Below are 24,624 nucleotides of genomic sequence, written 5' to 3' on the forward strand. Positions count from 1 at the left end.
CACTTTGTCCAAAAGGGATCTATTCCATTCAATTACACATGATCTAGATTAGACTGACAACAAGATACTGCACGGGACATAGCAGAGTTGGTGAAGTTGAGTGGTGATGAGTTTGCTATTTGGATGAATAAAGCAAGTAAAAAGTGTGTTAGATAAAAATTCATTTCAATTCGCTAATCGGGCTAATATGAATCAGGTGAATCGAGTTCTGCTTTTGGAAACTGGGTTAAGAAGGGGTGCACCGTTCCTGGAGGTACTGCAATACCAGGTCAATGCGTGGAGTGGACAGAGCAAGCTCTTTTTCCATCTCCCTGTTCTAAAAATCCATTTAATATATGGTCCCCAGATAGGGGACGTATCAGATATTAAACTGATAAGAACAGATTTTGATTTAATGAAGCTTTCCAAAGCACCGCAAAAAATGCATGACCGAAGTCACACCAAAAACAGTGCAAAGGCTAGGATTCGTGTGGACCCCTCCGTGAGGAGAGGGTCCCCAAAAATCAACCCCGTCCCTCCGAGCCAGAAGGCCACAGCAAGGGTCAGGGATCTTCGGTGCTCCCCCAAGCCGAAGCCTGGTTGAGCCTTGTCGTTGCTCCCAGCGTCCACCCAGGCATCTTACCCAAGTGGAGTAGAGAGCTACTAGTTGTTGGTTTCGCAGCCGAAACTGCCCGGACCGTCAACCGGTGTTGGTTTCTCAGCCGAAGGCTAACCGGACCTCCAACCGGGTGTTGGTTTCTCAGCCGAAGCTGACCCGGACCTCCAACCGGGTGTTGGTTTCTCAGCCGAAGCTGACCCAGACCTCCAACCGGGTGTTGGTTTCTCAGCCGAAGCTGACCCGGACCTCCAACCGGGTGTTGGTTTCTCAGCCCAAAGCTGAACGGACCTCCGACCATGATTATAAAAATTTCCCTTCCTAGCCAGAAGGCCGGGATAGAGCAATATGCTCAGAAAGTATGAAAGGGCAAGGTACGGTGTGCTACAGAGCCCAAGGCTCGCCGGGGTCCCAAGCCAGCAAGCTCAGACTCACTCCAGGGTCGTCAGTCCTGGGGCACATTGCACCATAGCCCCCACACTTACTCAGTCTAATAGCCTCGATCCTGGTAGGGCCATGTTTTCCTCTAGATGAATATACTATACATCAAGAGTACTAGCAAGCGCAACCTTCCAGTGTGCATTGCATCTGCCGAGCCTCACAGATACTACACTTGATCTTAGCCAAAAGGCCGAGAAGCGATAACCAGAATTGGTTTGGGCCTCGAGTGGCACCCTGGCCTATGCCGGACACATCTTAGGGAGAGAGAGCGAGAGGGAGACAAACCCACGCCTACACAAGACATTTTGTCACCCAAGCCAACCCTTGAAAAGGCTGCTTTGCAGAGCAAAAACAAGAAGAATGGTGCGTTTTGCAGCCGCCGCCCACTGCAATGAATCTGAATAACTCCTCCTTTAGGGCGCAAGCAACTCCCCTCCCCCTTGCAGTCTTTCCAATTCACGATACAAAAAGACGGACAGGACAGGTTGCCTGACTTTCCGTCACTGCCACCCTTTGCCATCCTTACCCGTAGAAAGCCCTTTCATCATCCCCAAACCCTAATCTTTTCCCTTTCCTTCCCAGCCCCCAAACCCTGCCCTCTGTACCTTTCTCACCACCCGCTTCCCTTCTCCTGTCATCCCCCTACCACCCGGGAAAAAAAGAGATTGCCCCCTCCTTCCACTAGCCCACCCTCCCACCCAAAGAACAACTTCTTCTGCGCAGCTTGTTTTCTAGGCAGCAGCGCTATTGTGATGTCATCGGGGGGCATTGTGACAAGCCGCCAGTGTTCCGTCTCTTCATGTTGTGCACTGTTCAAACCGAAAATACATCAACAGGCAGGCTACAGAAAAGCTTACTAACAAAGGTTAGAGAGGGGCTTTCTCAGAGGGCTTTTTACAGTTTGTCTATTCCCAATTAGCCGGTTTAGTATACTTAATGAAAGTACTAATTCTTTCATAGGCCGCCCATTCTTAGTATTTGACGTTCAGGTAACAACAGGTAACTTTATTTGGAGTGGAAGCAGAGAGATAACACCAGATGCCAATTGTAGATCCTCTCACACCTGTGGTCACTGCAGCATCTGACTCCACTTTGTCCAAAAGGGATCTATTCCATTCAATTACACATGATCTAGATTAGACTGACAACAAGATACTGCACGGGACATAGCAGAGTTGGTGAAGTTGAGTGGTGATGAGTTTGCTATTTGGATGAATAAAGCAAGTAAAAAGTGTGTTAGATAAAAATTCATTTCAATTCGCTAATCGGGCTAATATGAATCAGGTGAATCGAGTTCTGCTTTTGGAAACTGGGTTAAGAAGGGGTGCACCGTTCCTGGAGGTACTGCAATACCAGGTCAATGCGTGGAGTGGACAGAGCAAGCTCTTTTTCCATCTCCCTGTTCTAAAAATCCATTTAATATATGGTCCCCAGATAGGGGACGTATCAGATATTAAACTGATAAGAACAGATACTACACTTGATCTTAGCCAAAAGGCCGAGAAGCGATAACCAGAATTGGTTTGGGCCTCGAGTGGCACCCTGGCCTATGCCGGACACATCTTAGGGAGAGAGAGCGAGAGGGAGACAAACCCACGCCTACACAAGACATTTTGTCACCCAAGCCAACCCTTGAAAAGGCTGCTTTGCAGAGCAAAAACAAGAAGAATGGTGCGTTTTGCAGCCGCCGCCCACTGCAATGAATCTGAATAACTCCTCCTTTAGGGCGCAAGCAACTCCCCTCCCCCTTGCAGTCTTTCCAATTCACGATACAAAAAGACGGACAGGACAGGTTGCCTGACTTTCCGTCACTGCCACCCTTTGCCATCCTTACCCGTAGAAAGCCCTTTCATCATCCCCAAACCCTAATCTTTTCCCTTTCCTTCCCAGCCCCCAAACCCTGCCCTCTGTACCTTTCTCACCACCCGCTTCCCTTCTCCTGTCATCCCCCTACCACCCGGGAAAAAAAGAGATTGCCCCCTCCTTCCACTAGCCCACCCTCCCACCCAAAGAACAACTTCTTCTGCGCAGCTTGTTTTCTAGGCAGCAGCGCTATTGTGATGTCATCGGGGGGCATTGTGACAAGCCGCCAGTGTTCCGTCTCTTCATGTTGTGCACTGTTCAAACCGAAAATACATCAACAGGCAGGCTACAGAAAAGCTTACTAACAAAGGTTAGAGAGGGGCTTTCTCAGAGGGCTTTTTACAGTTTGTCTATTCCCAATTAGCCGGTTTAGTATACTTAATGAAAGTACTAATTCTTTCATAGGCCGCCCATTCTTAGTATTTGACGTTCAGGTAACAACAGGTAACTTTATTTGGAGTGGAAGCAGAGAGATAACACCAGATGCCAATTGTAGATCCTCTCACACCTGTGGTCACTGCAGCATCTGACTCCACTTTGTCCAAAAGGGATCTATTCCATTCAATTACACATGATCTAGATTAGACTGACAACAAGATACTGCACGGGACATAGCAGAGTTGGTGAAGTTGAGTGGTGATGAGTTTGCTATTTGGATGAATAAAGCAAGTAAAAAGTGTGTTAGATAAAAATTCATTTCAATTCGCTAATCGGGCTAATATGAATCAGGTGAATCGAGTTCTGCTTTTGGAAACTGGGTTAAGAAGGGGTGCACCGTTCCTGGAGGTACTGCAATACCAGGTCAATGCGTGGAGTGGACAGAGCAAGCTCTTTTTCCATCTCCCTGTTCTAAAAATCCATTTAATATATGGTCCCCAGATAGGGGACGTATCAGATATTAAACTGATAAGAACAGATACTACACTTGATCTTAGCCAAAAGGCCGAGAAGCGATAACCAGAATTGGTTTGGGCCTCGAGTGGCACCCTGGCCTATGCCGGACACATCTTAGGGAGAGAGAGCGAGAGGGAGACAAACCCACGCCTACACAAGACATTTTGTCACCCAAGCCAACCCTTGAAAAGGCTGCTTTGCAGAGCAAAAACAAGAAGAATGGTGCGTTTTGCAGCCGCCGCCCACTGCAATGAATCTGAATAACTCCTCCTTTAGGGCGCAAGCAACTCCCCTCCCCCTTGCAGTCTTTCCAATTCACGATACAAAAAGACGGACAGGACAGGTTGCCTGACTTTCCGTCACTGCCACCCCTTGCCATCCTTACCCGTAGAAAGCCCTTTCATCATCCCCAAACCCTAATCTTTTCCCTTTCCTTCCCAGCCCCCAAACCCTGCCCTCTGTACCTTTCTCACCACCCGCTTCCCTTCTCCTGTCATCCCCCTACCACCCGGGAAAAAAAGAGATTGCCCCCTCCTTCCACTAGCCCACCCTCCCACCCAAAGAACAACTTCTTCTGCGCAGCTTGTTTTCTAGGCAGCAGCGCTATTGTGATGTCATCGGGGGGCATTGTGACAAGCCGCCAGTGTTCCGTCTCTTCATGTTGTGCACTGTTCAAACCGAAAATACATCAACAGGCAGGCTACAGAAAAGCTTACTAACAAAGGTTAGAGAGGGGCTTTCTCAGAGGGCTTTTTACAGTTTGTCTATTCCCAATTAGCCGGTTTAGTATACTTAATGAAAGTACTAATTCTTTCATAGGCCGCCCATTCTTAGTATTTGACGTTCAGGTAACAACAGGTAACTTTATTTGGAGTGGAAGCAGAGAGATAACACCAGATGCCAATTGTAGATCCTCTCACACCTGTGGTCACTGCAGCATCTGACTCCACTTTGTCCAAAAGGGATCTATTCCATTCAATTACACATGATCTAGATTAGACTGACAACAAGATACTGCACGGGACATAGCAGAGTTGGTGAAGTTGAGTGGTGATGAGTTTGCTATTTGGATGAATAAAGCAAGTAAAAAGTGTGTTAGATAAAAATTCATTTCAATTCGCTAATCGGGCTAATATGAATCAGGTGAATCGAGTTCTGCTTTTGGAAACTGGGTTAAGAAGGGGTGCACCGTTCCTGGAGGTACTGCAATACCAGGTCAATGCGTGGAGTGGACAGAGCAAGCTCTTTTTCCATCTCCCTGTTCTAAAAATCCATTTAATATATGGTCCCCAGATAGGGGACGTATCAGATATTAAACTGATAAGAACAGATACTACACTTGATCTTAGCCAAAAGGCCGAGAAGCGATAACCAGAATTGGTTTGGGCCTCGAGTGGCACCCTGGCCTATGCCGGACACATCTTAGGGAGAGAGAGCGAGAGGGAGACAAACCCACGCCTACACAAGACATTTTGTCACCCAAGCCAACCCTTGAAAAGGCTGCTTTGCAGAGCAAAAACAAGAAGAATGGTGCGTTTTGCAGCCGCCGCCCACTGCAATGAATCTGAATAACTCCTCCTTTAGGGCGCAAGCAACTCCCCTCCCCCTTGCAGTCTTTCCAATTCACGATACAAAAAGACGGACAGGACAGGTTGCCTGACTTTCCGTCACTGCCACCCTTTGCCATCCTTACCCGTAGAAAGCCCTTTCATCATCCCCAAACCCTAATCTTTTCCCTTTCCTTCCCAGCCCCCAAACCCTGCCCTCTGTACCTTTCTCACCACCCGCTTCCCTTCTCCTGTCATCCCCCTACCACCCGGGAAAAAAAGAGATTGCCCCCTCCTTCCACTAGCCCACCCTCCCACCCAAAGAACAACTTCTTCTGCGCAGCTTGTTTTCTAGGCAGCAGTGCTATTGTGATGTCATCGGGGGGCATTGTGACAAGCCGCCAGTGTTCCGTCTCTTCATGTTGTGCACTGTTCAAACCGAAAATACATCAACAGGCAGGCTACAGAAAAGCTTACTAACAAAGGTTAGAGAGGGGCTTTCTCAGAGGGCTTTTTACAGTTTATCTATTCCCAATTAGCCGGTTTAGTATACTTAATGAAAGTACTAATTCTTTCATAGGCCGCCCATTCTTAGTATTTGACGTTCAGGTAACAACAGGTAACTTTATTTGGAGTGGAAGCAGAGAGATAACACCAGATGCCAATTGTAGATCCTCTCACACCTGTGGTCACTGCAGCATCTGACTCCACTTTGTCCAAAAGGGATCTATTCCATTCAATTACACATGATCTAGATTAGACTGACAACAAGATACTGCACGGGACATAGCAGAGTTGGTGAAGTTGAGTGGTGATGAGTTTGCTATTTGGATGAATAAAGCAAGTAAAAAGTGTGTTAGATAAAAATTCATTTCAATTCGCTAATCGGGCTAATATGAATCAGGTGAATCGAGTTCTGCTTTTGGAAACTGGGTTAAGAAGGGGTGCACCGTTCCTGGAGGTACTGCAATACCAGGTCAATGCGTGGAGTGGACAGAGCAAGCTCTTTTTCCATCTCCCTGTTCTAAAAATCCATTTAATATATGGTCCCCAGATAGGGGACGTATCAGATATTAAACTGATAAGAACAGATACTACACTTGATCTTAGCCAAAAGGCCGAGAAGCGATAACCAGAATTGGTTTGGGCCTCGAGTGGCACCCTGGCCTATGCCGGACACATCTTAGGGAGAGAGAGCGAGAGGGAGACAAACCCACGCCTACACAAGACATTTTGTCACCCAAGCCAACCCTTGAAAAGGCTGCTTTGCAGAGCAAAAACAAGAAGAATGGTGCGTTTTGCAGCCGCCGCCCACTGCAATGAATCTGAATAACTCCTCCTTTAGGGCGCAAGCAACTCCCCTCCCCCTTGCAGTCTTTCCAATTCACGATACAAAAAGACGGACAGGACAGGTTGCCTGACTTTCCGTCACTGCCACCCTTTGCCATCCTTACCCGTAGAAAGCCCTTTCATCATCCCCAAACCCTAATCTTTTCCCTTTCCTTCCCAGCCCCCAAACCCTGCCCTCTGTACCTTTCTCACCACCCGCTTCCCTTCTCCTGTCATCCCCCTACCACCCGGGAAAAAAAGAGATTGCCCCCTCCTTCCACTAGCCCACCCTCCCACCCAAAGAACAACTTCTTCTGCGCAGCTTGTTTTCTAGGCAGCAGCGCTATTGTGATGTCATCGGGGGGCATTGTGACAAGCCGCCAGTGTTCCGTCTCTTCATGTTGTGCACTGTTCAAACCGAAAATACATCAACAGGCAGGCTACAGAAAAGCTTACTAACAAAGGTTAGAGAGGGGCTTTCTCAGAGGGCTTTTTACAGTTTGTCTATTCCCAATTAGCCGGTTTAGTATACTTAATGAAAGTACTAATTCTTTCATAGGCCGCCCATTCTTAGTATTTGACGTTCAGGTAACAACAGGTAACTTTATTTGGAGTGGAAGCAGAGAGATAACACCAGATGCCAATTGTAGATCCTCTCACACCTGTGGTCACTGCAGCATCTGACTCCACTTTGTCCAAAAGGGATCTATTCCATTCAATTACACATGATCTAGATTAGACTGACAACAAGATACTGCACGGGACATAGCAGAGTTGGTGAAGTTGAGTGGTGATGAGTTTGCTATTTGGATGAATAAAGCAAGTAAAAAGTGTGTTAGATAAAAATTCATTTCAATTCGCTAATCGGGCTAATATGAATCAGGTGAATCGAGTTCTGCTTTTGGAAACTGGGTTAAGAAGGGGTGCACCGTTCCTGGAGGTACTGCAATACCAGGTCAATGCGTGGAGTGGACAGAGCAAGCTCTTTTTCCATCTCCCTGTTCTAAAAATCCATTTAATATATGGTCCCCAGATAGGGGACGTATCAGATATTAAACTGATAAGAACAGATACTACACTTGATCTTAGCCAAAAGGCCGAGAAGCGATAACCAGAATTGGTTTGGGCCTCGAGTGGCACCCTGGCCTATGCCGGACACATCTTAGGGAGAGAGAGCGAGAGGGAGACAAACCCACGCCTACACAAGACATTTTGTCACCCAAGCCAACCCTTGAAAAGGCTGCTTTGCAGAGCAAAAACAAGAAGAATGGTGCGTTTTGCAGCCGCCGCCCACTGCAATGAATCTGAATAACTCCTCCTTTAGGGCGCAAGCAACTCCCCTCCCCCTTGCAGTCTTTCCAATTCACGATACAAAAAGACGGACAGGACAGGTTGCCTGACTTTCCGTCACTGCCACCCTTTGCCATCCTTACCCGTAGAAAGCCCTTTCATCATCCCCAAACCCTAATCTTTTCCCTTTCCTTCCCAGCCCCCAAACCCTGCCCTCTGTACCTTTCTCACCACCCGCTTCCCTTCTCCTGTCATCCCCCTACCACCCGGGAAAAAAAGAGATTCCCCCTCCTTCCACTAGCCCACCCTCCCACCCAAAGAACAACTTCTTCTGCGCAGCTTGTTTTCTAGGCAGCAGCGCTATTGTGATGTCATCGGGGGGCATTGTGACAAGCCGCCAGTGTTCCGTCTCTTCATGTTGTGCACTGTTCAAACCGAAAATACATCAACAGGCAGGCTACAGAAAAGCTTACTAACAAAGGTTAGAGAGGGGCTTTCTCAGAGGGCTTTTTACAGTTTGTCTATTCCCAATTAGCCGGTTTAGTATACTTAATGAAAGTACTAATTCTTTCATAGGCCGCCCATTCTTAGTATTTGACGTTCAGGTAACAACAGGTAACTTTATTTGGAGTGGAAGCAGAGAGATAACACCAGATGCCAATTGTAGATCCTCTCACACCTGTGGTCACTGCAGCATCTGACTCCACTTTGTCCAAAAGGGATCTATTCCATTCAATTACACATGATCTAGATTAGACTGACAACAAGATACTGCACGGGACATAGCAGAGTTGGTGAAGTTGAGTGGTGATGAGTTTGCTATTTGGATGAATAAAGCAAGTAAAAAGTGTGTTAGATAAAAATTCATTTCAATTCGCTAATCGGGCTAATATGAATCAGGTGAATCGAGTTCTGCTTTTGGAAACTGGGTTAAGAAGGGGTGCACCGTTCCTGGAGGTACTGCAATACCAGGTCAATGCGTGGAGTGGACAGAGCAAGCTCTTTTTCCATCTCCCTGTTCTAAAAATCCATTTAATATATGGTCCCCAGATAGGGGACGTATCAGATATTAAACTGATAAGAACAGATACTACACTTGATCTTAGCCAAAAGGCCGAGAAGCGATAACCAGAATTGGTTTGGGCCTCGAGTGGCACCCTGGCCTATGCCGGACACATCTTAGGGAGAGAGAGCGAGAGGGAGACAAACCCACGCCTACACAAGACATTTTGTCACCCAAGCCAACCCTTGAAAAGGCTGCTTTGCAGAGCAAAAACAAGAAGAATGGTGCGTTTTGCAGCCGCCGCCCACTGCAATGAATCTGAATAACTCCTCCTTTAGGGCGCAAGCAACTCCCCTCCCCCTTGCAGTCTTTCCAATTCACGATACAAAAAGACGGACAGGACAGGTTGCCTGACTTTCCGTCACTGCCACCCTTTGCCATCCTTACCCGTAGAAAGCCCTTTCATCATCCCCAAACCCTAATCTTTTCCCTTTCCTTCCCAGCCCCCAAACCCTGCCCTCTGTACCTTTCTCACCACCCGCTTCCCTTCTCCTGTCATCCCCCTACCACCCGGGAAAAAAAGAGATTGCCCCCTCCTTCCACTAGCCCACCCTCCCACCCAAAGAACAACTTCTTCTGCGCAGCTTGTTTTCTAGGCAGCAGCGCTATTGTGATGTCATCGGGGGGCATTGTGACAAGCCGCCAGTGTTCCGTCTCTTCATGTTGTGCACTGTTCAAACCGAAAATACATCAACAGGCAGGCTACAGAAAAGCTTACTAACAAAGGTTAGAGAGGGGCTTTCTCAGAGGGCTTTTTACAGTTTGTCTATTCCCAATTAGCCGGTTTAGTATACTTAATGAAAGTACTAATTCTTTCATAGGCCGCCCATTCTTAGTATTTGACGTTCAGGTAACAACAGGTAACTTTATTTGGAGTGGAAGCAGAGAGATAACACCAGATGCCAATTGTAGATCCTCTCACACCTGTGGTCACTGCAGCATCTGACTCCACTTTGTCCAAAAGGGATCTATTCCATTCAATTACACATGATCTAGATTAGACTGACAACAAGATACTGCACGGGACATAGCAGAGTTGGTGAAGTTGAGTGGTGATGAGTTTGCTATTTGGATGAATAAAGCAAGTAAAAAGTGTGTTAGATAAAAATTCATTTCAATTCGCTAATCGGGCTAATATGAATCAGGTGAATCGAGTTCTGCTTTTGGAAACTGGGTTAAGAAGGGGTGCACCGTTCCTGGAGGTACTGCAATACCAGGTCAATGCGTGGAGTGGACAGAGCAAGCTCTTTTTCCATCTCCCTGTTCTAAAAATCCATTTAATATATGGTCCCCAGATAGGGGACGTATCAGATATTAAACTGATAAGAACAGATACTACACTTGATCTTAGCCAAAAGGCCGAGAAGCGATAACCAGAATTGGTTTGGGCCTCGAGTGGCACCCTGGCCTATGCCGGACACATCTTAGGGAGAGAGAGCGAGAGGGAGACAAACCCACGCCTACACAAGACATTTTGTCACCCAAGCCAACCCTTGAAAAGGCTGCTTTGCAGAGCAAAAACAAGAAGAATGGTGCGTTTTGCAGCCGCCGCCCACTGCAATGAATCTGAATAACTCCTCCTTTAGGGCGCAAGCAACTCCCCTCCCCCTTGCAGTCTTTCCAATTCACGATACAAAAAGACGGACAGGACAGGTTGCCTGACTTTCCGTCACTGCCACCCTTTGCCATCCTTACCCGTAGAAAGCCCTTTCATCATCCCCAAACCCTAATCTTTTCCCTTTCCTTCCCAGCCCCCAAACCCTGCCCTCTGTACCTTTCTCACCACCCGCTTCCCTTCTCCTGTCATCCCCCTACCACCCGGGAAAAAAAGAGATTGCCCCCTCCTTCCACTAGCCCACCCTCCCACCCAAAGAACAACTTCTTCTGCGCAGCTTGTTTTCTAGGCAGCAGCGCTATTGTGATGTCATCGGGGGGCATTGTGACAAGCCGCCAGTGTTCCGTCTCTTCATGTTGTGCACTGTTCAAACCGAAAATACATAAACAGGCAGGCTACAGAAAAGCTTACTAACAAAGGTTAGAGAGGGGCTTTCTCAGAGGGCTTTTTACAGTTTGTCTATTCCCAATTAGCCGGTTTAGTATACTTAATGAAAGTACTAATTCTTTCATAGGCCGCCCATTCTTAGTATTTGACGTTCAGGTAACAACAGGTAACTTTATTTGGAGTGGAAGCAGAGAGATAACACCAGATGCCAATTGTAGATCCTCTCACACCTGTGGTCACTGCAGCATCTGACTCCACTTTGTCCAAAAGGGATCTATTCCATTCAATTACACATGATCTAGATTAGACTGACAACAAGATACTGCACGGGACATAGCAGAGTTGGTGAAGTTGAGTGGTGATGAGTTTGCTATTTGGATGAATAAAGCAAGTAAAAAGTGTGTTAGATAAAAATTCATTTCAATTCGCTAATCGGGCTAATATGAATCAGGTGAATCGAGTTCTGCTTTTGGAAACTGGGTTAAGAAGGGGTGCACCGTTCCTGGAGGTACTGCAATACCAGGTCAATGCGTGGAGTGGACAGAGCAAGCTCTTTTTCCATCTCCCTGTTCTAAAAATCCATTTAATATATGGTCCCCAGATAGGGGACGTATCAGATATTAAACTGATAAGAACAGATACTACACTTGATCTTAGCCAAAAGGCCGAGAAGCGATAACCAGAATTGGTTTGGGCCTCGAGTGGCACCCTGGCCTATGCCGGACACATCTTAGGGAGAGAGAGCGAGAGGGAGACAAACCCACGCCTACACAAGACATTTTGTCACCCAAGCCAACCCTTGAAAAGGCTGCTTTGCAGAGCAAAAACAAGAAGAATGGTGCGTTTTGCAGCCGCCGCCCACTGCAATGAATCTGAATAACTCCTCCTTTAGGGCGCAAGCAACTCCCCTCCCCCTTGCAGTCTTTCCAATTCACGATACAAAAAGACGGACAGGACAGGTTGCCTGACTTTCCGTCACTGCCACCCTTTGCCATCCTTACCCGTAGAAAGCCCTTTCATCATCCCCAAACCCTAATCTTTTCCCTTTCCTTCCCAGCCCCCAAACCCTGCCCTCTGTACCTTTCTCACCACCCGCTTCCCTTCTCCTGTCATCCCCCTACCACCCGGGAAAAAAAGAGATTGCCCCCTCCTTCCACTAGCCCACCCTCCCACCCAAAGAACAACTTCTTCTGCGCAGCTTGTTTTCTAGGCAGCAGCGCTATTGTGATGTCATCGGGGGGCATTTTGACAAGCCGCCAGTGTTCCGTCTCTTCATGTTGTGCACTGTTCAAACCGAAAATACATCAACAGGCAGGCTACAGAAAAGCTTACTAACAAAGGTTAGAGAGGGGCTTTCTCAGAGGGCTTTTTACAGTTTGTCTATTCCCAATTAGCCGGTTTAGTATACTTAATGAAAGTACTAATTCTTTCATAGGCCGCCCATTCTTAGTATTTGACGTTCAGGTAACAACAGGTAACTTTATTTGGAGTGGAAGCAGAGAGATAACACCAGATGCCAATTGTAGATCCTCTCACACCTGTGGTCACTGCAGCATCTGACTCCACTTTGTCCAAAAGGGATCTATTCCATTCAATTACACATGATCTAGATTAGACTGACAACAAGATACTGCACGGGACATAGCAGAGTTGGTGAAGTTGAGTGGTGATGAGTTTGCTATTTGGATGAATAAAGCAAGTAAAAAGTGTGTTAGATAAAAATTCATTTCAATTCGCTAATCGGGCTAATATGAATCAGGTGAATCGAGTTCTGCTTTTGGAAACTGGGTTAAGAAGGGGTGCACCGTTCCTGGAGGTACTGCAATACCAGGTCAATGCGTGGAGTGGACAGAGCAAGCTCTTTTTCCATCTCCCTGTTCTAAAAATCCATTTAATATATGGTCCCCAGATAGGGGACGTATCAGATATTAAACTGATAAGAACAGATACTACACTTGATCTTAGCCAAAAGGCCGAGAAGCGATAACCAGAATTGGTTTGGGCCTCGAGTGGCACCCTGGCCTATGCCGGACACATCTTAGGGAGAGAGAGCGAGAGGGAGACAAACCCACGCCTACACAAGACATTTTGTCACCCAAGCCAACCCTTGAAAAGGCTGCTTTGCAGAGCAAAAACAAGAAGAATGGTGCGTTTTGCAGCCGCCGCCCACTGCAATGAATCTGAATAACTCCTCCTTTAGGGCGCAAGCAACTCCCCTCCCCCTTGCAGTCTTTCCAATTCACGATACAAAAAGACGGACAGGACAGGTTGCCTGACTTTCCGTCACTGCCACCCTTTGCCATCCTTACCCGTAGAAAGCCCTTTCATCATCCCCAAACCCTAATCTTTTCCCTTTCCTTCCCAGCCCCCAAACCCTGCCCTCTGTACCTTTCTCACCACCCGCTTCCCTTCTCCTGTCATCCCCCTACCACCCGGGAAAAAAAGAGATTGCCCCCTCCTTCCACTAGCCCACCCTCCCACCCAAAGAACAACTTCTTCTGCGCAGCTTGTTTTCTAGGCAGCAGCGCTATTGTGATGTCATCGGGGGGCATTGTGACAAGCCGCCAGTGTTCCGTCTCTTCATGTTGTGCACTGTTCAAACCGAAAATACATCAACAGGCAGGCTACAGAAAAGCTTACTAACAAAGGTTAGAGAGGGGCTTTCTCAGAGGGCTTTTTACAGTTTGTCTATTCCCAATTAGCCGGTTTAGTATACTTAATGAAAGTACTAATTCTTTCATAGGCCGCCCATTCTTAGTATTTGACGTTCAGGTAACAACAGGTAACTTTATTTGGAGTGGAAGCAGAGAGATAACACCAGATGCCAATTGTAGATCCTCTCACACCTGTGGTCACTGCAGCATCTGACTCCACTTTGTCCAAAAGGGATCTATTCCATTCAATTACACATGATCTAGATTAGACTGACAACAAGATACTGCACGGGACATAGCAGAGTTGGTGAAGTTGAGTGGTGATGAGTTTGCTATTTGGATGAATAAAGCAAGTAAAAAGTGTGTTAGATAAAAATTCATTTCAATTCGCTAATCGGGCTAATATGAATCAGGTGAATCGAGTTCTGCTTTTGGAAACTGGGTTAAGAAGGGGTGCACCGTTCCTGGAGGTACTGCAATACCAGGTCAATGCGTGGAGTGGACAGAGCAAGCTCTTTTTCCATCTCCCTGTTCTAAAAATCCATTTAATATATGGTCCCCAGATAGGGGACGTATCAGATATTAAACTGATAAGAACAGATTTTTTTTTTTTTTTAACTTGGAAGTACCTAAAACAAGGTACACCCGTTTATTATTGGATATAAAAGTACATTACATTAAAAACATTCCATTTTACAACATTTTCTGTGATTACATCTGTATCTCAATTACAAAATATCAAAACATCATTTACATTTGTATTACATATAGTAAGCAGTCTACATATTACAAGTCCTTTACACTGCAGGGCTTCACTCCTATAAAGAACACTATCCACAATTCCTTTACACTCAACCTATAAATTATATACAAAAATTGGTCCTTTAAATTGCGGAGTTCCACTCCTTTACAAACCACTGTTTCGATAAAATGACATTTTTCTTCTTGTCCAGAATATAATACAGATACATATCACTAAAAGCCAAATCTATAACATCCTGCACAGATAAAACATCATGCTTAAAAAGAAGGATGTTCCTGGCCTTCCACAGAGCTTCCTTGACTGTGCTGATTGTCTTCCATGCGATGATCTTCTTATTGACGGTGGGACATTCCACATACCCGAATAAAACAGCCTCAAAAGTCAAATCTCTGATGTCCGTCATTTTTTGCAATAAAGGAAAAATTCGTGTCCATATTTGTCGTGCAAAAGAACAAGTCCATAAAATATGTAGTACCGTCTCATCTCCGAAGCATCTTTCCCTTGGACATCTGGCAGTAGTCACAAGTCCTCTTCTGTGTTGGAATGCTCTGCATGGAAGACAATCATGCACACAGCTCCAGGCCAGGTCCTTCTGGGAATTAAAAAGGTACGCTGCATTAATATTGTGAAATATTTCAACACACTTAATTTCATTAAAATTCCCAATCTGTGTTATTGGCTGTTTATCCTTAAAACACTTTAAAATCTTCTTGCTGTCTTTTATATCCTCTACAATTTTCCCTTTCAAATCATAAGAATTAACAATAGTTTCCAAAATAACATAACTATCTGGCATATTAAAAGCGTACGGGGAACTTAAAACCGTTTGAAACCAACCAAGACGTCTCATAAAATAACCCGTATTAAAACGAATAAAATATGACCAGTAGTTAGATTTTGAAAGGGCATTAAAACACAAAACAAAAAACCTTATATAAACAAAAGCTCTAAAATCTGGAAAATCTTTGCCACCTTTTTCTTTAGGTTTAATTACCACTTCTCTTTTTAATTTCTCCATCTTAGAATTCCAAAAAAAAGTAAAACACGCTTTGATGATCTGGTTAAAAATTCGTGTGGGAGGGGGAAAGACAAGGCTCAAATACAACAACAAAGGAAGAATGACCATTTTTATAATTAAAACCTTCCCTTCCATCGTCAGCTTTCGTAGCCTCCACATACACAGCTTTTGATTCACCTTTTGTGCAATGACCTCCCAACTTTCTTTCCCTTTATTTGTCTCATTAAAAATCACCCCTAAAATCTTCACAGAATCACATTCAGGTACTGGAATATCATTTAGTGTCATATTCCCCACATTTAGAATACCGCTTTTGTTTAAATTAACCTTAAAACCGGTCCCACAACAAAAATATTCTACTTGTTTCAACGCTTTCCTAATAGACAGAGCATCTTTACAAATTACCACCACATCATCCATGTAGCCCGTTACCTTAGCTTCCAAACCACCTCCCCCCGGCAACGGGATACCACGGATCTGTTTATCTCTCCTTAAAGCACAAAGTAATGGTTCAAGGGCACACACAAATAATAAAGGGGACAATGGGCAACCTTGTTTAACCCCAGAGTTTAAAACCACCTCCTTCGTTTTAAAACCATTAACTAAAATTTTACTTGTACAATTGTGATAAAATGCTTTAAGAGACAATAAAAATCCTTCAGGTATTCCCATGCGTGATAAAACCTTAAATAGGAACTGATGTGACACTCTGTCAAAGGCTTTCTCGAAGTCTAAGGACAGGACCGCCAACTGACTCCCCCTTGACTTTGTGTCATCAATCACATCTTTGATTAAATTTAAGTTTTCCCACACACTCCTTCCCGGTATACCGCACACTTGATTTATATGAATTATATTCTCTATCACTTTTTTCAATCTAGTTGCACATATTTTTGCCAGTATTTTGTAATCACAATTTAAAAGAGTGATAGGTCTCCAATTTTTTAGACTAGATTTGTCTCCTATTTTATGTATGAGGGAAACCTCACCCCTCCTCCATGAGGTGGGGAGAATTTTTGTTCTAAAAACCTCACTAAAAACAGAAAACAAATCCTCTTGTAAAATGTCATAAAAGGTGGAATAAAACTCTATAGGTATGCCATCGGGTCCCGGTACTTTACCAGCCTTAAAACTCCCCACCGCGTCTGATACCTCTTCCTCACTCAGGTCCTGTATTAAAGATTCTTGTGAAACAGGGTCAAGACTGATGGAAATATCATCTAAAATACTTTCTGTAAAACAATTATCAATACTTTTTGTGTTAAAAAGCTCAGAATAATACTCATAGACTTTGGCTAAAATCCCCTCTATATTTTGTTCACCTTCCATAGAGTTGATAAAAACCCGCTTTTCCACCATACATTTAAAAAAATACCTCGAACAAGTTTCATTATTTTCAATATGTTTAACCTTAGCATGAAAAATAAGCTCTTTCCCTTTTTGTTCTAATGTGTGGTGGATTTCATTTTTTAGGTCACTAATATCTTTCTCCACATCCATATCATTATTTCTTAATTTATATAAGGTTTGTAACCTGGTAGTAAGTTGGGTATAAAATTCTCTCTTTTCCTTTACCTTCTGTGCTCCTGCCTTAATAAAAAAATCTTTTATATTTTTTTTCATTTTTTCCCACCACCTGCTGATGGGAATACGAGGGTCTCTTATTCTCTTAAAATATAAATAGAAATTAGTAAAATCAGTTAAAATTTGAGGGTCTTCTAAAAGGGAGATATTTAACTTCCAAGAACCTTTCCCTTTTTTAAAAAGATCATCATGTTTTACATGAAAGGATAATAATTTATGGTCAGAAAATGCATTAGTTAGAAGCTCACATTTAAAAGGCAGCACGGACTTTGAGCAGAAAATAAAATCAATCCTGGAGCTACAGTTAACATTACTCCATGTTACCCAGTCCTGCAATGGTAAATCTCTATTACATTCCTTAAAAACATCGTTTAATCTAAAATCCAGCACAATGTTTCTAAGCATAAAAGAAGTTTTATCATAATTTCTGCTTGTTGCGCTGGAAAGTCTTTTCTCACCACCGAGAATGCAATTAAAATCACCTGCTAAGACCATCGGGGTAGAGTCATTAAGAAATAAGGGTAACATATCTAACATTTCAGCTCTTTCTTGCTTGTCTGCGGATCCATAAAAATTTAAAAATTGCCATTTGTAACCATCAATAACAGCTTGAACTAATAAAATTCTGCCAGGTAAAATCTCTTGAACAGAATCAATAAAAGCATTCCCCCTAAAAAGAATGGCGACCCCTGCTGACTTGGACCCATTTGACCCCGACCACACTGAGGGTCCATATGTCCAATCTTTCTGATACTCATGGTAATTTAAACTGTGTGATATAGAACACTCTTGTAAAAAGAATACAGTTGCAGTCAGAGTAGTAAGAAAATCAAACATCGCCACTCTTTTCGCCTGTGTTTTAAGCCCTCTCACATTTAGAGACACACCCTTAACCCCTGCCATAAGAGAAAAGAAGAAGGATAATTAAATATTTCTAAACTCTTACCTCAGCTGGTTCAGACTTCTCCTTCAGAGTAGGATTGATCGTCGGAGATGACCGTTTGCAAGGAGTCCGTATCTGAGGACTCCCCATTGGTTAACGTCTCAGGCTGCACACCTCCCGGGACAAACTGAGTTCTCATTCTAGTAATTTGCATCTGGTCAGCTGACCCGTCTCCCTGCTCCAGACACTCCATCCCATCTCCTTTAAGGGAATGGTCAGGGAGAGTCTCATCGAGCACACGCGCCTCGGGTGTAATCAGCACATTGACCGGGGTCTCCGGGATCACGGAGGCAGCCACCCCAGTCCCCATCTCCATTTCTGAAGAGGGTAGGGTAACTCCCTCCTGCTGACACGCCATTGGGTTCCCACCATCATCCGGAGGGTCCGGAGGGGGTACTACCTCAGGTTCCCTCTGAGACCCCTGCAACTTACGTCTCTTCGGCCCAGAAGTCTGGCATCTGGGAGTCATCCCGGGAGTACACGAAGACGAGGATTGGCCTTTGGCAGATACTTCTGGCCTCTCTACGGAGGCCGCCTCCGGCCTTCTGCCCTGCCGTTCCCTCCTTTCCTTCGCCATTTCATCCGACACGGGGACGCCTTCTGCAGCCTGAGTTTGTTTGCTTGGCTCATCTCCGGCTCTCTCTCCATCCTCCTTTCCCACAGGCCTGTCCGAACCAGCCGAGGGTTGGCCAGGGGCCGAGGGCTTCTCCACTCGTGATTTTCCCCAGACATTCCTGTAGGGACATTTAAAAAAAGAGTGAGTGTTTGACATACAATTAGTACATATGCTTCCTTTTGGACATTTATCAGTCTTATGATCTTTACCTCCACAAGAAACACAAGTCACATCACAATCAGAATGTCCATATTTTTTACATTTGCGACAAAAGGGAGGCATACCATTAAAAAAAAGGTCGCCATTCGTATTACCTATTTTAAAACGGGCTGGAGGCAAACGTATACCTCCTGCTACCGTAGGGTCCTTAATACAAGTGACAACATACCTCCATTTACTACTCCATATGCCACATTCATTCATTACCTTCCCTTGACATACCACCTTAGAAAAAAAGTTATTAAGGAATGAAGTAATTTCAGTCTCAGTCACATAAGGGGAGTAAATTTTAACAATAAGAGTCTTTACATCGTCAATTTTGTGTTCTACAATAGTTATACCTTTAAGGGATGGTTTCTTTTGGAAAATCACATCCGGATCCTTAGTTTTAGTACAGAAATCTCGGTGGATACCCTCTCCTGTAAAGGTAATATCGAACACACCTCGTCGAGGGTAGTCCTGGATGGCCAAGATTTCCTGTTTACGCACTGAGAAGGTGCGTTCAAGCACCTCTCCCACGACATATCTTAGGCCACGACCATCACTCCCTCCTTTATCGAAGTATACCCGTACCGTATGCTTTAGGCGAGCATAGGTGGGAATATCGCCAGGATCCGCATCCATGGCAACGGGGGATTTTCCGCAACAAAATACTCACTGGAAAAATCCAAAGATAATCCAGATGAGCGATCGCAACTCGTTGTCTGGGGACTAAGCCCACCTCCCAAAAGCAGCAGAGGATTGGATCCCACTACAAGAGTGGGACCCGCACCTAAGGCCAAAAGGCGGGGTACCCCAGACACCCAATGTGCTACAACCAGATGCTAGCAAGATTACCAACACCCGATCGCAGCCAAAAGGCCGAGAAGCGATAACCAGAATTGGTTTGGGCCTCGAGTGGCACCCTGGCCTATGCCGGACACATCTTAGGGAGAGAGAGCGAGAGGGAGACAAACCCACGCCTACACAAGACATTTTGTCACCCAAGCCAACCCTTGAAAAGGCTGCTTTGCAGAGCAAAAACAAGAAGAATGGTGCGTTTTGCAGCCGCCGCCCACTGCAATGAATCTGAATAACTCCTCCTTTAGGGCGCAAGCAACTCCCCTCCCCCTTGCAGTCTTTCCAATTCACGATACAAAAAGACGGACAGGACAGGTTGCCTGACTTTCCGTCACTGCCACCCTTTGCCATCCTTACCCGTAGAAAGCCCTTTCATCATCCCCAAACCCTAATCTTTTCCCTTTCCTTCCCAGCCCCCAAACCCTGCCCTCTGTACCTTTCTCACCACCCGCTTCCCTTCTCCTGTCATCCCCCTACCACCCGGGAAAAAAAGAGATTGCCCCCTCCTTCCACTAGCCCACCCTCCCACCCAAAGAACAACTTCTTCTGCGCAGCTTGTTTTCTAGGCAGCAGCGCTATTGTGATGTCATCGGGGGGCATTGTGACAAGCCGCCAGTGTTCCGTCTCTTCATGTTGTGCACTGTTCAAACCGAAAATACATCAACAGGCAGGCTACAGAAAAGCTTACTAACAAAGGTTAGAGAGGGGCTTTCTCAGAGGGCTTTTTACAGTTTGTCTATTCCCAATTAGCCGGTTTAGTATACTTAATGAAAGTACTAATTCTTTCATAGGCCGCCCATTCTTAGTATTTGACGTTCAGGTAACAACAGGTAACTTTATTTGGAGTGGAAGCAGAGAGATAACACCAGATGCCAATTGTAGATCCTCTCACACCTGTGGTCACTGCAGCATCTGACTCCACTTTGTCCAAAAGGGATCTATTCCATTCAATTACACATGATCTAGATTAGACTGACAACAAGATACTGCACGGGACATAGCAGAGTTGGTGAAGTTGAGTGGTGATGAGTTTGCTATTTGGATGAATAAAGCAAGTAAAAAGTGTGTTAGATAAAAATTCATTTCAATTCGCTAATCGGGCTAATATGAATCAGGTGAATCGAGTTCTGCTTTTGGAAACTGGGTTAAGAAGGGGTGCACCGTTCCTGGAGGTACTGCAATACCAGGTCAATGCGTGGAGTGGACAGAGCAAGCTCTTTTTCCATCTCCCTGTTCTAAAAATCCATTTAATATATGGTCCCCAGATAGGGGACGTATCAGATATTAAACTGATAAGAACAGATACTACACTTGATCTTAGCCAAAAGGCCGAGAAGCGATAACCAGAATTGGTTTGGGCCTCGAGTGGCACCCTGGCCTATGCCGGACACATCTTAGGGAGAGAGAGCGAGAGGGAGACAAACCCACGCCTACACAAGACATTTTGTCACCCAAGCCAACCCTTGAAAAGGCTGCTTTGCAGAGCAAAAACAAGAAGAATGGTGCGTTTTGCAGCCGCCGCCCACTGCAATGAATCTGAATAACTCCTCCTTTAGGGCGCAAGCAACTCCCCTCCCCCTTGCAGTCTTTCCAATTCACGATACAAAAAGACGGACAGGACAGGTTGCCTGACTTTCCGTCACTGCCACCCTTTGCCATCCTTACCCGTAGAAAGCCCTTTCATCATCCCCAAACCCTAATCTTTTCCCTTTCCTTCCCAGCCCCCAAACCCTGCCCTCTGTACCTTTCTCACCACCCGCTTCCCTTCTCCTGTCATCCCCCTACCACCCGGGAAAAAAAGAGATTGCCCCCTCCTTCCACTAGCCCACCCTCCCACCCAAAGAACAACTTCTTCTGCGCAGCTTGTTTTCTAGGCAGCAGCGCTATTGTGATGTCATCGGGGGGCATTGTGACAAGCCGCCAGTGTTCCGTCTCTTCATGTTGTGCACTGTTCAAACCGAAAATACATCAACAGGCAGGCTACAGAAAAGCTTACTAACAAAGGTTAGAGAGGGGCTTTCTCAGAGGGCTTTTTACAGTTTGTCTATTCCCAATTAGCCGGTTTAGTATACTTAATGAAAGTACTAATTCTTTCATAGGCCGCCCATTCTTAGTATTTGACGTTCAGGTAACAACAGGTAACTTTATTTGGAGTGGAAGCAGAGAGATAACACCAGATGCCAATTGTAGATCCTCTCACACCTGTGGTCACTGCAGCATCTGACTCCACTTTGTCCAAAAGGGATCTATTCCATTCAATTACACATGATCTAGATTAGACTGACAACAAGATACTGCACGGGACATAGCAGAGTTGGTGAAGTTGAGTGGTGATGAGTTTGCTATTTGGATGAATAAAGCAAGTAAAAAGTGTGTTAGATAAAAATTCATTTCAATTCGCTAATCGGGCTAATATGAATCAGGTGAATCGAGTTCTGCTTTTGGAAACTGGGTTAAGAAGGGGTGCACCGTTCCTGGAGGTACTGCAATACCAGGTCAATGCGTGGAGTGGACAGAGCAAGCTCTTTTTCCATCTCCCTGTTCTAAAAATCCATTTAATATATGGTCCCCAGATAGGGGACGTATCAGATATTAAACTGATAAGAACAGATACTACACTTGATCTTAGCCAAAAGGCCGAGAAGCGATAACCAGAATTGGTTTGGGCCTCGAGTGGCACCCTGGCCTATGCCGGACACATCTTAGGGAGAGAGAGCGAGAGGGAGACAAACCCACGCCTACACAAGACATTTTGTCACCCAAGCCAACCCTTGAAAAGGCTGCTTTGCAGAGCAAAAACAAGAAGAATGGTGCGTTTTGCAGCCGCCGCCCACTGCAATGAATCTGAATAACTCCTCCTTTAGGGCGCAAGCAACTCCCCTCCCCCTTGCAGTCTTTCCAATTCACGATACAAAAAGACGGACAGGACAGGTTGCCTGACTTTCCGTCACTGCCACCCTTTGCCATCCTTACCCGTAGAAAGCCCTTTCATCATCCCCAAACCCTAATCTTTTCCCTTTCCTTCCCAGCCCCCAAACCCTGCCCTCTGTACCTTTCTCACCACCCGCTTCCCTTCTCCTGTCATCCCCCTACCACCCGGGAAAAAAAGAGATTGCCCCCTCCTTCCACTAGCCCACCCTCCCACCCAAAGAACAACTTCTTCTGCGCAGCTTGTTTTCTAGGCAGCAGCGCTATTGTGATGTCATCGGGGGGCATTGTGACAAGCCGCCAGTGTTCCGTCTCTTCATGTTGTGCACTGTTCAAACCGAAAATACATCAACAGGCAGGCTACAGAAAAGCTTACTAACAAAGGTTAGAGAGGGGCTTTCTCAGAGGGCTTTTTACAGTTTGTCTATTCCCAATTAGCCGGTTTAGTATACTTAATGAAAGTACTAATTCTTTCATAGGCCGCCCATTCTTAGTATTTGACGTTCAGGTAACAACAGGTAACTTTATTTGGAGTGGAAGCAGAGAGATAACACCAGATGCCAATTGTAGATCCTCTCACACCTGTGGTCACTGCAGCATCTGACTCCACTTTGTCCAAAAGGGATCTATTCCATTCAATTACACATGATCTAGATTAGACTGACAACAAGATACTGCACGGGACATAGCAGAGTTGGTGAAGTTGAGTGGTGATGAGTTTGCTATTTGGATGAATAAAGCAAGTAAAAAGTGTGTTAGATAAAAATTCATTTCAATTCGCTAATCGGGCTAATATGAATCAGGTGAATCGAGTTCTGCTTTTGGAAACTGGGTTAAGAAGGGGTGCACCGTTCCTGGAGGTACTGCAATACCAGGTCAATGCGTGGAGTGGACAGAGCAAGCTCTTTTTCCATCTCCCTGTTCTAAAAATCCATTTAATATATGGTCCCCAGATAGGGGACGTATCAGATATTAAACTGATAAGAACAGATACTACACTTGATCTTAGCCAAAAGGCCGAGAAGCGATAACCAGAATTGGTTTGGGCCTCGAGTGGCACCCTGGCCTATGCCGGACACATCTTAGGGAGAGAGAGCGAGAGGGAGACAAACCCACGCCTACACAAGACATTTTGTCACCCAAGCCAACCCTTGAAAAGGCTGCTTTGCAGAGCAAAAACAAGAAGAATGGTGCGTTTTGCAGCCGCCGCCCACTGCAATGAATCTGAATAACTCCTCCTTTAGGGCGCAAGCAACTCCCCTCCCCCTTGCAGTCTTTCCAATTCACGATACAAAAAGACGGACAGGACAGGTTGCCTGACTTTCCGTCACTGCCACCCTTTGCCATCCTTACCCGTAGAAAGCCCTTTCATCATCCCCAAACCCTAATCTTTTCCCTTTCCTTCCCAGCCCCCAAACCCTGCCCTCTGTACCTTTCTCACCACCCGCTTCCCTTCTCCTGTCATCCCCCTACCACCCGGGAAAAAAAGAGATTGCCCCCTCCTTCCACTAGCCCACCCTCCCACCCAAAGAACAACTTCTTCTGCGCAGCTTGTTTTCTAGGCAGCAGCGCTATTGTGATGTCATCGGGGGGCATTGTGACAAGCCGCCAGTGTTCCGTCTCTTCATGTTGTGCACTGTTCAAACCGAAAATACATCAACAGGCAGGCTACAGAAAAGCTTACTAACAAAGGTTAGAGAGGGGCTTTCTCAGAGGGCTTTTTACAGTTTGTCTATTCCCAATTAGCCGGTTTAGTATACTTAATGAAAGTACTAATTCTTTCATAGGCCGCCCATTCTTAGTATTTGACGTTCAGGTAACAACAGGTAACTTTATTTGGAGTGGAAGCAGAGAGATAACACCAGATGCCAATTGTAGATCCTCTCACACCTGTGGTCACTGCAGCATCTGACTCCACTTTGTCCAAAAGGGATCTATTCCATTCAATTACACATGATCTAGATTAGACTGACAACAAGATACTACACGGGACATAGCAGAGTTGGTGAAGTTGAGTGGTGATGAGTTTGCTATT

The 24,624-nt window shown here is 45.4% G+C and overlaps 14 non-coding genes and 1 pseudogene across 14 annotated transcripts; all 15 read right to left on the reverse strand.

Moving 5' to 3' along the window:
• Nucleotides 1-231: 231 nt before the first annotated feature.
• LOC142284208 (U2 spliceosomal RNA) lies at nucleotides 232-427 on the reverse strand. Its single transcript, XR_012745745.1, has one exon. It is a non-coding gene; the product is annotated as a U2 spliceosomal RNA (small nuclear RNA).
• A 684-nt stretch (nucleotides 428-1,111) lies between these two features.
• LOC142284227 (U2 spliceosomal RNA) lies at nucleotides 1,112-1,238 on the reverse strand (annotated as a pseudogene).
• A 1,117-nt stretch (nucleotides 1,239-2,355) lies between these two features.
• On the reverse strand, nucleotides 2,356-2,546 carry LOC142284245 (U2 spliceosomal RNA). The gene has a single exon (XR_012745770.1). It is a non-coding gene; the product is annotated as a U2 spliceosomal RNA (small nuclear RNA).
• A 1,117-nt stretch (nucleotides 2,547-3,663) lies between these two features.
• LOC142284246 (U2 spliceosomal RNA) lies at nucleotides 3,664-3,854 on the reverse strand. Its single transcript, XR_012745771.1, has one exon. It is a non-coding gene; the product is annotated as a U2 spliceosomal RNA (small nuclear RNA).
• A 1,117-nt stretch (nucleotides 3,855-4,971) lies between these two features.
• On the reverse strand, nucleotides 4,972-5,162 carry LOC142284247 (U2 spliceosomal RNA). The gene has a single exon (XR_012745772.1). It is a non-coding gene; the product is annotated as a U2 spliceosomal RNA (small nuclear RNA).
• Nucleotides 5,163-6,279: 1,117 nt separating this feature from the next.
• LOC142284248 (U2 spliceosomal RNA) lies at nucleotides 6,280-6,470 on the reverse strand. Its single transcript, XR_012745773.1, has one exon. It is a non-coding gene; the product is annotated as a U2 spliceosomal RNA (small nuclear RNA).
• A 1,117-nt stretch (nucleotides 6,471-7,587) lies between these two features.
• Nucleotides 7,588-7,778, reverse strand: LOC142284249 (U2 spliceosomal RNA). Its single transcript, XR_012745774.1, has one exon. It is a non-coding gene; the product is annotated as a U2 spliceosomal RNA (small nuclear RNA).
• A 1,116-nt stretch (nucleotides 7,779-8,894) lies between these two features.
• On the reverse strand, nucleotides 8,895-9,085 carry LOC142284250 (U2 spliceosomal RNA). The gene has a single exon (XR_012745775.1). It is a non-coding gene; the product is annotated as a U2 spliceosomal RNA (small nuclear RNA).
• Nucleotides 9,086-10,202: 1,117 nt separating this feature from the next.
• Nucleotides 10,203-10,393, reverse strand: LOC142284251 (U2 spliceosomal RNA). Its single transcript, XR_012745776.1, has one exon. It is a non-coding gene; the product is annotated as a U2 spliceosomal RNA (small nuclear RNA).
• A 1,117-nt stretch (nucleotides 10,394-11,510) lies between these two features.
• On the reverse strand, nucleotides 11,511-11,701 carry LOC142284252 (U2 spliceosomal RNA). Its single transcript, XR_012745777.1, has one exon. It is a non-coding gene; the product is annotated as a U2 spliceosomal RNA (small nuclear RNA).
• Nucleotides 11,702-12,818: 1,117 nt separating this feature from the next.
• On the reverse strand, nucleotides 12,819-13,009 carry LOC142284253 (U2 spliceosomal RNA). Its single transcript, XR_012745778.1, has one exon. It is a non-coding gene; the product is annotated as a U2 spliceosomal RNA (small nuclear RNA).
• A 1,117-nt stretch (nucleotides 13,010-14,126) lies between these two features.
• On the reverse strand, nucleotides 14,127-14,317 carry LOC142284215 (U2 spliceosomal RNA). Its single transcript, XR_012745750.1, has one exon. It is a non-coding gene; the product is annotated as a U2 spliceosomal RNA (small nuclear RNA).
• Nucleotides 14,318-20,811: 6,494 nt separating this feature from the next.
• On the reverse strand, nucleotides 20,812-21,002 carry LOC142284254 (U2 spliceosomal RNA). The gene has a single exon (XR_012745779.1). It is a non-coding gene; the product is annotated as a U2 spliceosomal RNA (small nuclear RNA).
• A 1,117-nt stretch (nucleotides 21,003-22,119) lies between these two features.
• On the reverse strand, nucleotides 22,120-22,310 carry LOC142284256 (U2 spliceosomal RNA). The gene has a single exon (XR_012745781.1). It is a non-coding gene; the product is annotated as a U2 spliceosomal RNA (small nuclear RNA).
• Nucleotides 22,311-23,427: 1,117 nt separating this feature from the next.
• Nucleotides 23,428-23,618, reverse strand: LOC142284258 (U2 spliceosomal RNA). The gene has a single exon (XR_012745782.1). It is a non-coding gene; the product is annotated as a U2 spliceosomal RNA (small nuclear RNA).
• Between the last annotated feature and the right edge of the window lie 1,006 nt (nucleotides 23,619-24,624).

This window comes from Anomaloglossus baeobatrachus, unplaced genomic scaffold (assembly GCF_048569485.1).
Source record: "Anomaloglossus baeobatrachus isolate aAnoBae1 unplaced genomic scaffold, aAnoBae1.hap1 Scaffold_563, whole genome shotgun sequence".
Classification (NCBI taxonomy): Eukaryota; Metazoa; Chordata; class Amphibia; order Anura; family Aromobatidae; genus Anomaloglossus; species Anomaloglossus baeobatrachus.